Here is a 15,116-nt window from a genome sequence, read left to right as displayed (position 1 = left end):
AATAATGTCACTCGCTCTGCTTATTTTCAGTTGGGTAACATTAACCATCTCTGTCCCTCTTTCACCCCACATGCCATTCTTATTCAAAGCCTTGTTACGGATCGATTACTGTAATTCACTTTTTTCGGCCTTACTCAAAAATCCATCAGTAAGCTTCAACGTGTCCAGAACTCTGCTGCCCGTATTATCATGTGGATTCCCTCTATTCACCACATCTCCCCGGTCCCGAAGCAGCTACACTGGCTTCTGGTCAAACATCGCGTCAGTTTTAAAATACTTCTGTATACATTCAAGGCTATTCATGTCTTCCCCCCTCCATATCTCTATGTTTAGGTTCAGATCACAATCCCATCTCGGTGTCTTAGATCTTCTTCTACTCTTTCTCTCACCGTTTATTCCCCTTGTCTTGTCACTATGGGCGGCAGGGACTTCAGTTGCTCTGCTCCTCGACTTTGGAATTCCCTACTTCCTGATTTGAGAACTATCACCTCATTTTCTCGACTCAAAACTCACCCGTTCAAAATAGCTTATTCCACATAACCTTTCCACTTTACTGCTTTTAATCTGTTCCTTCTATTATGTTTCTCAGTATTGTGCATATTCCCTGCTTTTATGCCTACTTTTACTACTTTTCAGTGTCCTTGAGTGTTCTTTTAAATAAAATGTATTATTATTATTATTATTATTATTATTATTATTTGCATAGAGCCTTTTTAGAATAGAGCAGAATAACCCCTTTGTACATGTACAACAAAATTATGGGTGCTCCACACCAACTGTGCAGTGTTTGTTAACAGTACAAATGGCCCAGGAAAAGAAGCTTTTAGTGAGTCTGGAGGTGTGGGACCAGATTGACCTGAGGTGCCAACCAGAGGGCAGTGGGTCAAACAGGTGGTCGGAGGGGTGCAAGGGGTCACCTGCGATGGCTCTGGTTTTCCTGAGACAGAAGGATCTGCTGCTGAGCTGACAGTGCACTGACAACCACCCATACACTCATTCAGTTAATGCATTATAAATGCATTGTGTACTCAAAACACAGCCCAAAGCAAAAAAAACAAACAAACAAAAAAACCACTGGATTTTTCCTTTGTGCTAAATCCTAAGAGGAAGATCTTAATTGTGTCCTCATTAGGACAGGGATTTGTGTTGGTGTGAAGGAGTGTACATTGTTAACTGGTATGGTATGAGGCGATTATTTTCAGGTCATTTCAGGGAGACGTGAAAGTAATGTCTTGGTTCAAATTAGTGTAACAAAGTACTGTGTCCTGGGAGTAATTAAGTAACATACTGAATTACATTTCAGAAAAGTGCTTGGATGCTAATACACCAGTCGTGATGAAAGTATTGGAGAAACTTGTGATATCAGAGATTTTAAAGCAAACCCCACCTTGCTGAACACGATTGTTAAACAATGTGTCCCTCAGCAGACGAAACTTCAGGCTGGATGGGCTGCTCGAGCCCTCCAGCTGGAGCAGATGCAGAACCAGAGGCAATTGGGACCCCTGGCTGAGGGTGAAGATGAGTGGCTGACTGAGCCATGGATAACTGAATGCGAGATGAAAGCGGTGGTGAAGAAGGTGACTGCTGATCGGCTAACTGAGCTGCAGGTGCTTGAGGCCGGGCGGCTAACTGAGCTTGAGGCGAAAGTGGTGGTGGTGGAGTTGGTGACTGGGCTACAGGCGGCTTCTGAGCAGGAAACACAGGACACTGAGCTACAGGTGGCTGCTGAGCAGGGGACTGAGCTGAAAGCGGACGGGCAGCTGACTGAATAAACATAGCTCCAGAATAAACAGATCCAGAGGGAACAGTCTTAACTCCTGGATCTGAAAGAACATCAGGCGCACAGTCTTCTGAACCAATGGGAAAATAGTCATTCTTAAAACGAAAACTTTTATTTTCCCGAACCGGAGAAACACGAGCTGTAGTGTTCATGTAGCTGGCGTTCGCAGCTTTGGGGGAAACAGTCTGTCTATCCCTTGACAAAAAAGGCGAATGAAGGGAGACTCTGTCACTCACCCTAGGCGGTTGTTTGAGCTGAATCCCAGGCTCCTGCTGGAGCTGTGAGTGCTGGCTGCGTGTTCGCTGCCTCCCTGTTGAAGAGGGAGCGGCGCTGGCGGAATGTGACGAGGGAGGACTCTGCTGTGGCTGCTCCTGCTGTGATGTGGAAATGCTGGGTGAGTCAGGTGGCACGATAATAATCCCTAACATCTTGTAAAAGGCTTGTGCAGGCGTGAGCTGATTGCTTGCAGGCTCGTAGTAATCCTCCCGGGACCGGCTGGAGCGTTTTCTGCGAGACCGGGGCGTCCGCGGGGAGGAAGCAGACGAGTGGGCCGAAGGGTAGGCTGCCAGCGAGGAACGGCAGCGCGGAGGCCCTCCAAGCGCTAGCCGGGTCCCGTCAAAACGGGAGCTGCACTTCCACGGTGAGTCCGCTGGATCCATTACTGGCTGGATCGTTCTGTCACGGTCTGGCTGGCAGACCGTGGGGATGTGAGAAATGAGGACCCAAAATGCAGGACGTGACGCTGAAGGCAGTGCGTTTATTTACAGGGGTGAAAATCCAAACAACAATAAATTCCCCGTGCGATCCCGACTCCCGTTCCGTGTCTTCTCCTTTATTCCGTGCTCCGTGCTCTGTCTCCGTTCCCTGTGTACTGTCCGTGTGCTGCCTCCTGGATGCCGCAATGCCTCCTGGGGAAACATGCATACAAAAGGTAGCCGTGAGTACAAAAACCTAATGGCAGACCTGCACTAACCTTGCACATAGACTTAAGACTGACGGGAAGTCACTCAACGATCCAGCGCTGAGGAGCTCTCAGCCACACTGTTTTGAAGCTCCTCTGACGAGGCTTGATCGGCGCCAGGTGTGTGTGGATTCCTGGGTGGGACCGGTCAGCTGGCAGGGCCACACCCACCAGGCCTAAAAGTGCCTGCCACGACCGCACCCTCACATACATGCACACACCCATAACACCTGACAGTACATCAACACGGAAAAACAGAACAGCAGACACAACCATAATAACAATAACCACAATAATAATAATAATAATAATAACTACAATAGTAGTCCACACTGCTCACGGACCCCGAATCCCTGGAACTGGGTCCGTGACACAATGGAAGGAAAACGTTCTCATATTTGATTAAAGTTTGTGGATTTTTCTTTTGCTTTCAACACAATTCAGCCTCATATTTTAATCCCAAGGTGTTTAGAATAGTTCAGCATAAATAAAAATGAATGGGGTCCTTTCTAACCACCTCTGGTCCTAGGCTCCTCACGGGGATGTGTTCCCTCCCCATATTTATTTTTCATGTTGACAAATTTGTGTCAAAGCAAGTTTTAACACAGGACCATGTTGTTGTCGATCTGCTCAATGATAATGAGTGCAGTGCAGTTCCTTTGTCAAATGGTGTGATGAGTTGAACATATCTGGATATGTTAAAAGCGCTCATACACTTGAAGCCACTTTTATTAAATAAGTATAAGTTCAGCTTGTTGAATCTATTCAGTGTTAGAAATATACTGGAGCAGATATTGATTAAGAGCATCATTTTAAAAAGAACTGTGAAGCTGTGTGCGAGCAACTCTCGTGTTTGAGAAGGTTTTTGTCATGGTCTACACCTCTCTCTCTCTCACTGTCTGTGTTTGTGTGTGCAGTTACCACAACCTGTATTAAGGGTTAGAGGCGGGTCTTCCTCCAGCTCCCACCTATCAGCACCTGGGCTGTTTACATAACTGTGGTTGACTGTGTGATCACATGTTCATTCTACTTAAGCTGGTGGCCATCCATTTGATGTTAGATTGTTAACAAAGAACTGTTAGTGGAAATTGCTGTCCAATAATTTTTTTTAAAGTCTCCTTAGGAGAGAAACTCACACTAATCTTCGGCTCCATTCTGCATAAGCTATCTGAAATGAATTTAATTAGGTTTATCTCATTTATAAAGTGATATTTCAGTGTGAATTTATTGTTTTGTTTTATGCTAACACCATGCATAAGCCTTATAGAAAGACACTGATCTGAAACGGCAAATTGCGTGTGTTTAAGAAGCAGGTTTTGTTGGGTTAGTTTTTAACTCGTTGAGCCGAATTGGCGACTTTCCAACACGTGCTGCAGTGTCTTTGATGTACCATATTTTTAAGAACATAAGGGGCACGGGATTATAAGGCACACTGTAGCTCTCTTCGCGGAAACACAGACACAGGTCGGTTCTTTGAAACGGGCGTTTATTACTTGGGCTTTCTCTCCTCAGCTTCATCATCACCAGTACGCCCATGTGCCACTACGCCGTGAGAACTGGTCACGAGTGAACATTACAACCCAATTAGCAACTTTACAGTACACATGTTAAGCCCAAACAAATAAAAACATTTCTCAAACGACAAATAGCTCGCTGACTGCTTGTCCTTGTGTTGCTTTTTCTTTTAGTAAACCTTTAGCGTAACACGCTTCATGAGAGACATCTGCTCCCTCGCAGTCCACGAAAAGTCTTGTGTACACTAGTTAAGGGTATTCTCACGATACGCTAGCTCTTACACTTTACATATGTACATTTCAAATGAAGACATTTTAACCCAAACTATATATATATTTACGAAATTATGTAACTTGTTATAAATCAGTCATACACATCATAATCAGAATCAGAATCAGAATCAGAATGGGTTTATTGCCAGATGTTGAGGTTTACAACATTAGGAAATTGCTGCGGTGCTTCAGTGCAGACAATAAGAATTAAAGTGCTATGTAGAAAGAAAGATATGTGCATGAGATATACATGAGATATATACATGAGAATAAGAATTATGAGTGCTACGTAGAAAGATATATACATGAGTGCAGGTGGTGATCAGTGCCAAACATGAAATGATGCAGTGACACAGCGTAGGGTCATGTGTTAGTGGCGGGTACAATCATATGGTTATTGTTCATGTGTCCAACAGCAGAGGGGAAGAAACTGTTCTTATGGCGAGAGGTTCTGGTGCGAATGGACCGGAGCCTCCTGCCTGAGGGGAGCAGGTCAAACAGACTGTGTCCAGGGTGAGAAGGGTCAGCTGAGATCCGAGCTGCACGCCGCAGTGTCCTGGAGGTGTACAGGTCCTGTATCATGAAATCTACATAGAAGATTTTTAACAGCATTTACACGCACTGTCCATAAACCGGTCTTTTTTCATACATAAGGCACACTGGATTATAAGGCTCATTAAGTGTAACAAAATCAGATGAGTCAGACTTCACTCAACTCATTCTTCTTGCTTCCTTCACTTCTGTACCATTGATTCATTAAAGTTGAATTCTCTGGCAGCTGCTCTATTCCCATGTTGTTGCAGTATATTTATGACCTCGTATTGTGGATGGATTATCTCAGTTGTTCTCCTGACTGAAGTTTGGTCCGTTTACAGCATCCTGCCATGCGATTGCATTTGTCCCTAACCATCAGGCACGTTAACTTTTATCGAGGGGAAAAAAGTTAGCGTTCATCCTCCAGGTTCACTGTTTTTATGTTATGCTAATGTAGCAGTCTAAAAAAAGTTGATTCTGTTTATCTGGACGGAGTGTTTTCAGTCAGAGAAATGTTTTATCACTCATCCAAGTTTCAGTCTCAGCTAGGGATGGGTATCGTTTAGGTTTTATCCGATACCGGTGCCAAACCGGTACTTTTGAAACGGTGCCGGTGCTTAAACGGTGCTCAAACCGGTGCTTAAAGAATGGAGAACACACAATTGGTCCAAAAACCTCTCATGTTCAGCTGGTTTTTGTAAAAAGATAGCAATGTTAGCCTTTTCTGCAGCTATGGGGCATATATGGTATCACTCTTGGCTGGAAGCAGTGCTTAAACAATGGAAAAAACACAAACTTTGTCCTAAACCTCTCATGTTTAACTGTTTTCCACTTTTTCTTTGGTCATTTTAGCCTTTTTGGCCAGGGTGAAGGGAGTATCTGCCATCAAACAAGAAGACAGCTGCATGTAGCTATGATGGTGTTTGCTAGTTCACCTTACATGCATTAATGTAATAACGTGGTTAGCCTACTCAACGTAAATTACACACGAACAACATTAAGCTACTGACCCAGAGAAGAACGGCTGCTGCTGCATCATCATCCATCATCACTTCTGCTACACTGGCAGGGCTAGGGGCCAGGACTCTCCTCTTCGTGTTTTTGGGGGATGTTGCAAACTCCGGGTCCGATAACAGGCACCACACCCGCAGTAGATGTGCTCGGTGTGAGGTCTCGCAGCAAGCTATCAAATACGGCGCATTTCTGGGCTTTAAAAAAAAAAACGCTATGCCTCGCCAGGTGTTTCATCGGATTTGAGGTGTTACCTCCTTTGCACTGTATCACAGTATCAGCTTAAAGCACTTGTTGCAGGGTGCTGAGTTTGCATCTTTTGCTGTGAAGTACAGCCAGACTTTTGACCACTTCGCCTTGCGCGTTTTTAATCTGTAGCTCTGCTCTAAAAGAACGTACGTACCTGGGCCCGCCTACTATCCTCGGAAACGTAAAATGATTGGCTAGAATCTAAAGTGTATCACAGCTCAGGAAAAAAAAGCACCGAAATAAAGCACCGAAATGTGCGCTGCTTTTCGGTCTGGTTACTACCGTTTATGTCAGAACCGGTGCCATCATGGCACTGGACAACGGTACCCATCCCTAGTCTCAACTGACTGCAGGTTTCCCCAACCTTATAAACAGGACATTTGTATGGAAGCCCGTTTCCGCCACAAAAAAAAAAGATCCTTAACTCGAAATTTTGTTAGGACCTTAGGACCAAGTAAAGAGCTATACAAATACAGACCATTTACCATTTTACCATCTTTCTCGAAATTTCGACGTAGTAATTCGAAATTTCGATTTAGCTCTTCCAATCAGTAATCTACGTGCATGACGTCATTTCCTTGTTACCCGGAAGCTGAAGCCCTCAGCTACAAATGCTACAGATATGCTAACAGCATTACAGATACGGATCATGAATTCACAAATTGCTGAGTATTTTAAGCGTGGCTTCACAAATGAGGAGATTCTTAGCTGAATCACATGGCATTACTATCAGCGTCACTCTGAGACAGGACTTTAGAAATGTTGCACAAATGGAAGAACGCAGTCTTACATATTTATTTAATATGTGCATTGAAGGACATGTCCTGGTCAAAAATGACTCCAAGGTTCCTCACAGCGTTACTGGAGGCCAAGGTAATGCCATCCAGAGTAAGAATCTGGTTAGATACCATATTTCTAAGATTTTTAGGGCTGAGTACAATAACCTCAGTTTGATCTGAATTAAGAAGCAGAAAGTTAGCGGCCATCCAGGTCTTTATGTCTTTAAGACATTCCTGCAGTTTAACTAATTGGTGTGTGTTATCTGGCTTCATGGACAGATAGAGCTGGGTGTCATCTGCATAGCAGTGAAAATGTATGCTATGTCTTCTAATGATGCTGCCTAAGGGAAGCATGTATAATGTAAACAGAATTGGTCCTAGCACTGAACCCTGTGGAACTGGGAGCCTCGTCAGCTGGCGGGGAGGTTGCTACCATCCCTAGCAGGGGTTCTCCGCTCTCAAGGACCCCACTGAGGTGTGTGTGTGTGTGTGTGTGTGTGTATGGGGGGGGGGGGGGGGGGTGATCTCAGCCTGGCTATCTATTGTCTTTGTCTTATGTAGTCTGGGAGTTGACTGAATGTTAGGTTGCTTGTAGTTTTTCCCCTGCGGCAAGGTCAGGGGGGTGTTCTTGTCGGAGGTGGGGTGCCCCCGGCCTCTCAGCCTGGGGCTCGGTCAATCAGGCACAGCTGGCTGCCGGCGGAGCTCAAATCAAATCAAATCAAATCAAATCAAATCACTTTTATTGTCACATCACATGTGCAGGTACATTGGTACAGCACATGTGAGTGAAATTCTTGTGTGCGAGCTTCACAAGCAACAGAGTTGTGCAAAATACAATAATGTAAACAAGCAAAATACAAGAATGGCTAAATCTGAAACTAATAAATGTATGTACAATATATAATAGTATATGCATTTCTGGATGTGTATACTAAATATGTTTTTCTGCGTGTGTGTGTGTGTGTGTGTGTGTGTGTACGCATATTTTACAAATTAAATAGAGTAAACAATAAATAAAATATATAAAATATACAGAGTTGAGACATGTGCAAAACAGTGGCATTACTGTACAGTTTGGAGTGCATAATGTTAAAGTTCCAGTAGTGAAGCTGAGGTGTCTATGACGTGTTCAGCAGTCTGATGGCCTGATGGAAAAAGCTGTCTCTCAGTCTGCTGGTACGGGACCGGATGCTGCAGAACCTCCTTCCTGATGGAAGCAGTCTGAACAGTTTATGGCTGGGGTGACTGGAGTCCTTGATGATCCTCCCCGCTTTCCTCAGGCACCGCTTCCTGTAGATGTCTTGGAGGGAGGGAAGCTCACCTCCAATTATCTGTTCAGAGCACCGCACTACTCGCTGGAGAGCTTTGCAGTTGTAGGCGGTGCTGTTGCCATACCAGGTGGTGATGCATCCAGTGAGGATGCTCTCAATGGCACAGTGATAGAAGGTCCTGAGGATGCGGGGGCTCATGCCGAATCTTTTCAGTCTCCTGAGAAAGAAGAGGCGCTGCTGCGCCTTCTTCACTGTTTTGTTTGTGTGTACTGACCACGTACGCGTCACTGCAACTCCCCCTGGCTTCTGCTCCGCGGCTGCTGAGTGAGCCCTCATCTGGGACTCTCCTCAGCTCTTTCTGGGACAGTGGCGCGGCTGCCCCTCTGTTGGTCTTCCTTGGTCTCTTGTGTTCTGGGGGCCTCTGGATGTCTGGAGTTTTGATCTCCTCCGTACCTGCTTCATGCCCTGGAGGACGGGGCTGTGCCCCCCCCCCCCCCCCCCCCCCCCACACACACGCACCCTCTGGCAGATCATTACATGAAGGTACCTTTTAAAAAAACAAGCGCGTCCATGCTCACAGGTGTACACACGGGTGATCACACCCACAAACTACACCCTTTTTGGCTCCTACCTCAAAGCACACTGTGTTCTGTTGATCTTATGTGCTGCACAATAATGTTTAATATTTAGTATTTACTGTCATATTCCCATATATCATTGTGATGTTGTTTATTCTATTACTCTTGTTCTCTTCTGCTTGTTTTCTTTTTTCTTTCTCAACAGGTGATCCAGGTGATCGATATATGCATTTTTTTTATTCAAAAAAAAAAAGGAAAAAAAAAGGTGGGTGTCCTGGGCTCTATGGAGCTTTGTGGTGCTGCTACTGGATGGGCCTGGGCCCCCCTGCCCTTGGTGGATTCCTTGGTGGAACTGGGGTACCAGTGTGGACCAGTATGGAAGAACTGAAGTAGAAGTAAATCTATTGGGCATTTTTCTTGGCTTTCAGACAATAATTCTGATTGCTACAGTGTCGGACAGCACACACTGACAGAAAAATATATCCATCCATCCATTCGCTTCTGCTTATCTTTTTTCAGGGTCGTGGAGGGTGCTGGAGCCTATCCCAGCTCTCACAGGGCGAGAGGCGGGGCGATCGTGGCTTCGGGGCGATCATGGCTTCGGGACGATCGTGGCTCAAGAGGTGGGAGTAAATAAAACATTAGGTGTAAATTAAAGTTGGTGTAAATGATAATGTTGCCTGTTTATTACCCTTCATTGAGGACTGTCTAAGGGGAGTGCCGCCTCCACCTGAATTACAGATCATTTCCAAAATAATGGGATTAAAAACAACCGGTAGCGCTCTGCTATTACTAATTTTGTTCACAAGTGATAAGACAGTCTTTCACCACACTGACCTGCACAGCAGGAGCTGACTGACAATGGAAACGTTAACTTTCCACAACTATTTAGCAAAAGCAAAATAGAATAATGGACCCGCAAGCCAGTTCAATACATGACTTCATCCTGTTCAAAGTGTATGACACCAAAAGAATTAAAGGTTGAAACATGAGCATGCTGCCTCAGTAACACAAACAATATACCAGACCGACACTAGGTGTGAATATCTTGTGACAACTAATTTGTACATAAGGTGTAGTTTTGTCATCCACGATAGTCATGCACTATGTGAATAGATAAAAAAGTCCACTTTGAAAACACTTCAGCCGAGGTTAAACCAATTAAGAAATTCAATCTGACAGGCAGGTGGACACATGCTGCCTAATATTGCTTCCAGGTGACAGCATGGAGATACTCAGTAATAAGAAAACAATGACATCCAACAGCCCCACTTACACCCTCAACACATCCTGTTTTTGTACTCATTTCTGTGATGTGTTCATGGTGAGGATCTCGAAGTTGGGTTTGTGGTTCATAAGTATCTCTCTAGTGCTACCGAGGAGGAGTGAGCATAAACAGATTATCTCTTCTTATGTAGCAGGTAATTTTAGGTGCATAAATTCAATCAGCTAAACAAATATTGCCAAACATAAAGTCTTTTTTCTTCTAAGCAGTTTGTAACTGTCACGGTCCTGGGCCTGTGGCCCAGTGTTTTGATTCTATATTATTGTTTATTGGTCTGTTTTCCTTTTGGTTCTTGGATTATGACTACAGGTGTTTGGTTTCTGTTCTATATTTCTTAGCTTGTGTATTCCTTTGCCCCTGATGCCACTCTGACCCCTGTACTGTGTTCTTCCTGTTCTTGGTCAGAGTTATCTGTGTTCAGTCTGTGGATTTCCTGTTTTATTTTGAAGGCTCATATCTTATGTCAGTGTTTCTAGTTTCGCTTCCTCTGTCTCGTTTAGTCTAATTTCTCCCGACTGTGTTCCCACCTGTTCCTCGTTCCCTCATGTTCCTGCCCGGGTATTTCTAGTGTGTGTCCTCCAGTGTTCTGCGTCGCGTCGTTAACGTCAGTTCACCCTCAACTAGCTGTGTGTTTTGTCTCTGTGTTTCCAGTCTTTTGTCTCCCGGCTCCAAGTGTTTCTTAGTAGTTTTGGGTTCTCAGTTTAGGGTTGTGATTTTGAGTTATGTTTGGAGTTTCTGCCACAGCGCAATAAAGCTGCCCTTTCTGTGTACCGAGTCCAGTGTTTGGGTCCTCTTCTCCTGCCCTCACACAGCACACCATGACAGTAACACATATTTGCATTTTTCTGGAGAAAGTTTTAACCCAAATTCTTTCAACCGATTCAACACTCTCAGCAAACGGTCTTCGTGCTCCTCAAGGGTGTTGGAGAACATCATCAAATCATCCAAAAACACCAGGACCTCTTTCAAGTGCAAGTCTCCAATGCACTTCTCCATGAGTCTTTGGAACGTTGAAGGTGCATTAGTAACTCCTTGAGGCATTCGGTTGAACTCCCAAAACCCAATTGGCATTACAAAAGCGGTTTTGGCTTTATCAGCTTCATCCATCCCTATCTGATAATAACCAGATTTGAGATCAAGCACAGAGAACCAGTGAGTGCTTTAAACGATTCCTCCAAGTTGGGCAATGCATACGTATCCTTGATCGTTTGCAGGTTGAGTTTGCAGTAGTCAATACATAGTCGAATGTCTCCATTTTTCTTCTTGACAACCACAATTGGTGATGAAAATGATGACTCCCGTGCAAGAGTTTGAAGTGGGAAGTCACTCCCAAGAAAGTCTTTTGGAAATGTCATGGCAACTTCAACATACCCAAGGTATGGAACACACTGACCAGCAGCCCCCTCCACATGAAGAAGCTCATTCAATGGGTGGACTGGCTGATCGGAGAGATGCTCATTATAAAATGAAACTGGAATTGTGGTAACCTGGGAACCAGTATTGTGGTAACCTGGGAACCAGTAATTGTGGTAACCAGGCAGTTGCAACCTGCAATATTGACTTCTGCTGTACATCTGGATCCAACTAATCCTGGTGGTAATCTAGTGTGGATCTTTGTCTTTTTCTGCAATTTTGCACACTTGGCATGCTTTTTGTTCTCAGCGGGACAAGGTCTGTCCAGCTAAGCTCCTGTTTGCCCCTCCACAGGAACCGGAACTAGTTTAAATCCTCAGAAGCAGAGGACTTTTGCTTCTGCCACTTTTGTTTGTTGTCAAATTGTTTCCGCTTAGCACTTACCAATGCTGAATTGGGTGCATTTTCACATTGTGGCTTAATGTGACCATCTTCTCCACAGCAGAAGCAAAACTCTGGTTTAGGGCTGGAGACGCTAGGTTTTGGATTCTTACCAACCTTCTTCAGCCCATAGGGCTTTGGAGCTGGGCAGGCAGCAACCGGTGGTTTGACATTACACTGCTGTGCTGTCAAAGCTGCAAGCTGCTGTTGTATAGCTGCCATCTGTTGTGAGAGCTGTTTAGTCAGAGTGGTTAGCGCAGTACAGAGGGTTAGTTTCTTCTCCAGTATTGGCAAACTGGGCATTAGTGGTGGCTTTCTGTTTTGTCGGTCCCAAATGCTTTTTCATCCTTAATGTCTTTGCTGCCTCTCTGTCCTCTTCAGTTCGAAGGAGTAATAGAAGTTCAGTAAATTTGGGGGGGGGGGTTGTGTTTCTTTTGTTTAAGTTGGAGTTCCGATATTAAATTGTTATCCCCTGCAGAATTGATTCAACAGTCGGTTGTCCATGTCTTTCTCTAAAACACCTCCTCTTTTTGCTGCATGCTGTAATACCACCTGCAGACGTTGCAAATAGAGATTGAAAATGTGACGTCACTCAGGGGTAAAACCGCAAAGAATTCTGGGAACTCGTGGCAAGAGGTACTAGCGCACGCAGGCTTTCAATTGAAATCAGTTATACAGCGATAAAAAGAAACAGAAAAAATGGCAAGAAGCTGTTGTATTATTAACTGCAATAGCCAGTCGCATGACAGCCACGGGAAGCCGACGGGTAAAGAGATCGGTTGTTATCGGATTACGTCGTTGAAGAGAAATTGTTCGAGCCATGTTTCCGAGGTAACAAAGAGGCGACTGGATTGCAGCCATTCAAAGACCAATTATAACGTCCCAGAACACTCCAGCTCACAGGTTAGTCTGCTCCAAGCATTTACACGAAGGTCAGTCTGCTGTTGTAGTTAATGCGTCATTTTTCTTAACATAATTGGTGATATAGGTTACAAGCAAGTCTGGCGCTGAACAGAAATTGCCGCGCTATGCTCCTTTGTTTATTGTGCATAAATAGTGAATTGTCCTGACACAATATTGTGTTTCGCTTCTGTTATTATGGTACATTGACAAAAACATATACTTTTATTCACAGGGTAAAACAGTTGTTTTGTATCACTAATTGCCCAGTACGATTACAGCATACAATATTATTGTCACTGCTACATTTCTGTGATGCTACCAGAAATTATTTCCACTACTAATTAATTACCGTTGAGCTCAAAGGTCCTATTAATAAACGGTTAACGAATGTGTATTTATGAAGACGATTTGTGAGACTGGTAAACTTATGATATGTACGATGGTCTTTACTTTCTACATGGTGCATTTCAAGGTCCTGTACCCATCCGTCGGTAAACTGTACCTGGGCTTGTTGCAGTGACCTGAAGTTACTAAACTTCATGAGTGTATGCACTCACTCCAAGAACAGTATGATTATAAATATGAGCATGGCGAAGTTGGGCAGCACGCTAACGTATTTTGTCCCTCTGTGTGCTCGTAAGGGTCTAACACTTTCACTGGTTTCATTTTTTTCCTCGTATCTTTTCTTTGACTTTTCATCATGTCTGTCTTTGTACGGACCGGCATTGTTCTCCTTCGTTTTGTACATACCTTTTTGGGGGACAAAGAAAAAGCAAGAATTTATTGGAACCGAAGAATGAACGTTTTGCGGTGCTGCAAATGCTTGCATTTGATGCAGGTACTTGGATTGTTTTGCCACGAGTTACCGGCATGCAATGCGCGAAAGTCACGTGGTCTGTCAATCTCTATAGGCCGAAGGCTTTTCTCCACTGTCCTGGCAGGTGTCAAGGCTGAGATGTTTTTCCATATTACAGGCAGGAGGCAGTAGACTGTCACGAATCAGTCTGGTGTGCTGCAGATCAGATATAGACGGATCTTTCAGGGCCAATTCAACACCTGACCGCCATATATCATAATCTGTCTCTTGAATTGGCCTGGGCACTTTACCAGAAAATGCTCTCAGTCTATGGAATGCATGCAGCGAGCTGTCCCCACTCCGAACAACGTGTTCCACAACATAGCGTGCTTCAGGAAGGTTGAGATCAGCCGCTGGAATGGAGGCAGAATGCCTCTCTCTGCCTTGTGCTTCAGCACCACTGGCAACAGAAGGGGACTTAGATGGAAGAGAGGCTGGTCGTGAAGGAGGAAAGACTGAATCTGGAGGTTTTGAATCTTCTGGTTCTGGTTTTGCAACCACTGGAGTCTCTGGGTTGAGCTCTGCAAGGGACCGGCGTATCTGGGTCATCCCCTCACTGAGGACTTCTGCATAATCCCTCCCAGATAATTTGGCTATTCTTTTTAAGTCTGCCAAGTAAGTATTTGTCTTGGAACCACTAACTTTTGATGCATAAATTTCAGATAGACTTTCAATGTGGAGTTTGTCACCTGAATCTGAAATAGATGTGTGCGGTAACAACTGAGACAACCGTGTTAAAGATAAACCCGAAGCGTACTCAGCGACAAGCATGTTATTAAATTCAGATTCTGGTGAATCTATAGTAACCTTGCGGCCTATGTCACCATACTGTTCAAAGAAATGTATAACTTCATCAACCGAGTGCTCAGTTACTCCGTCAATTAAAACTGCATTTGGGATCTTAATGGCAAGTGTCTCAAAAACTTCCATTATGGGGAAAAATAAATTGGTGAGTTTGAATATATATTAATTACTAACCAAATGAGCTCCTGGCTGGCTCGCCAAGAAATGTAACACTGATGAAGCGCTAATGAATTAATACAGACTAGGTATTGAGTGAAATATTATGGTTATTATTAATCAGAAGACTTAGGAATGCTACTGGAGCTGATGGGTAGTAATTAATAAATACACACAACACAAAATGCTTTTGCAGATACCACGTATTTCACCAAACCCCAAAGAAAAATAACAAGAAAAGAAAAGGAAAACTTAAATAATCACTCCTGCTGCAGCTATTCGATTATTCAAAAACCCAGAGGGGGTGCACAAAGACAACTAAGCAAATTCTTCTGGCTTATGGCTTATACCAAGCAATATACAGGGTG

The sequence above is a fragment of the Aulonocara stuartgranti genome (genome assembly GCF_965226115.1).
Source record: "Aulonocara stuartgranti genome assembly, chromosome: 16".
NCBI classification, from domain to species: domain Eukaryota; kingdom Metazoa; phylum Chordata; class Actinopteri; order Cichliformes; family Cichlidae; genus Aulonocara; species Aulonocara stuartgranti.
Note: the sequence above shows the minus strand (reverse complement) of the source record.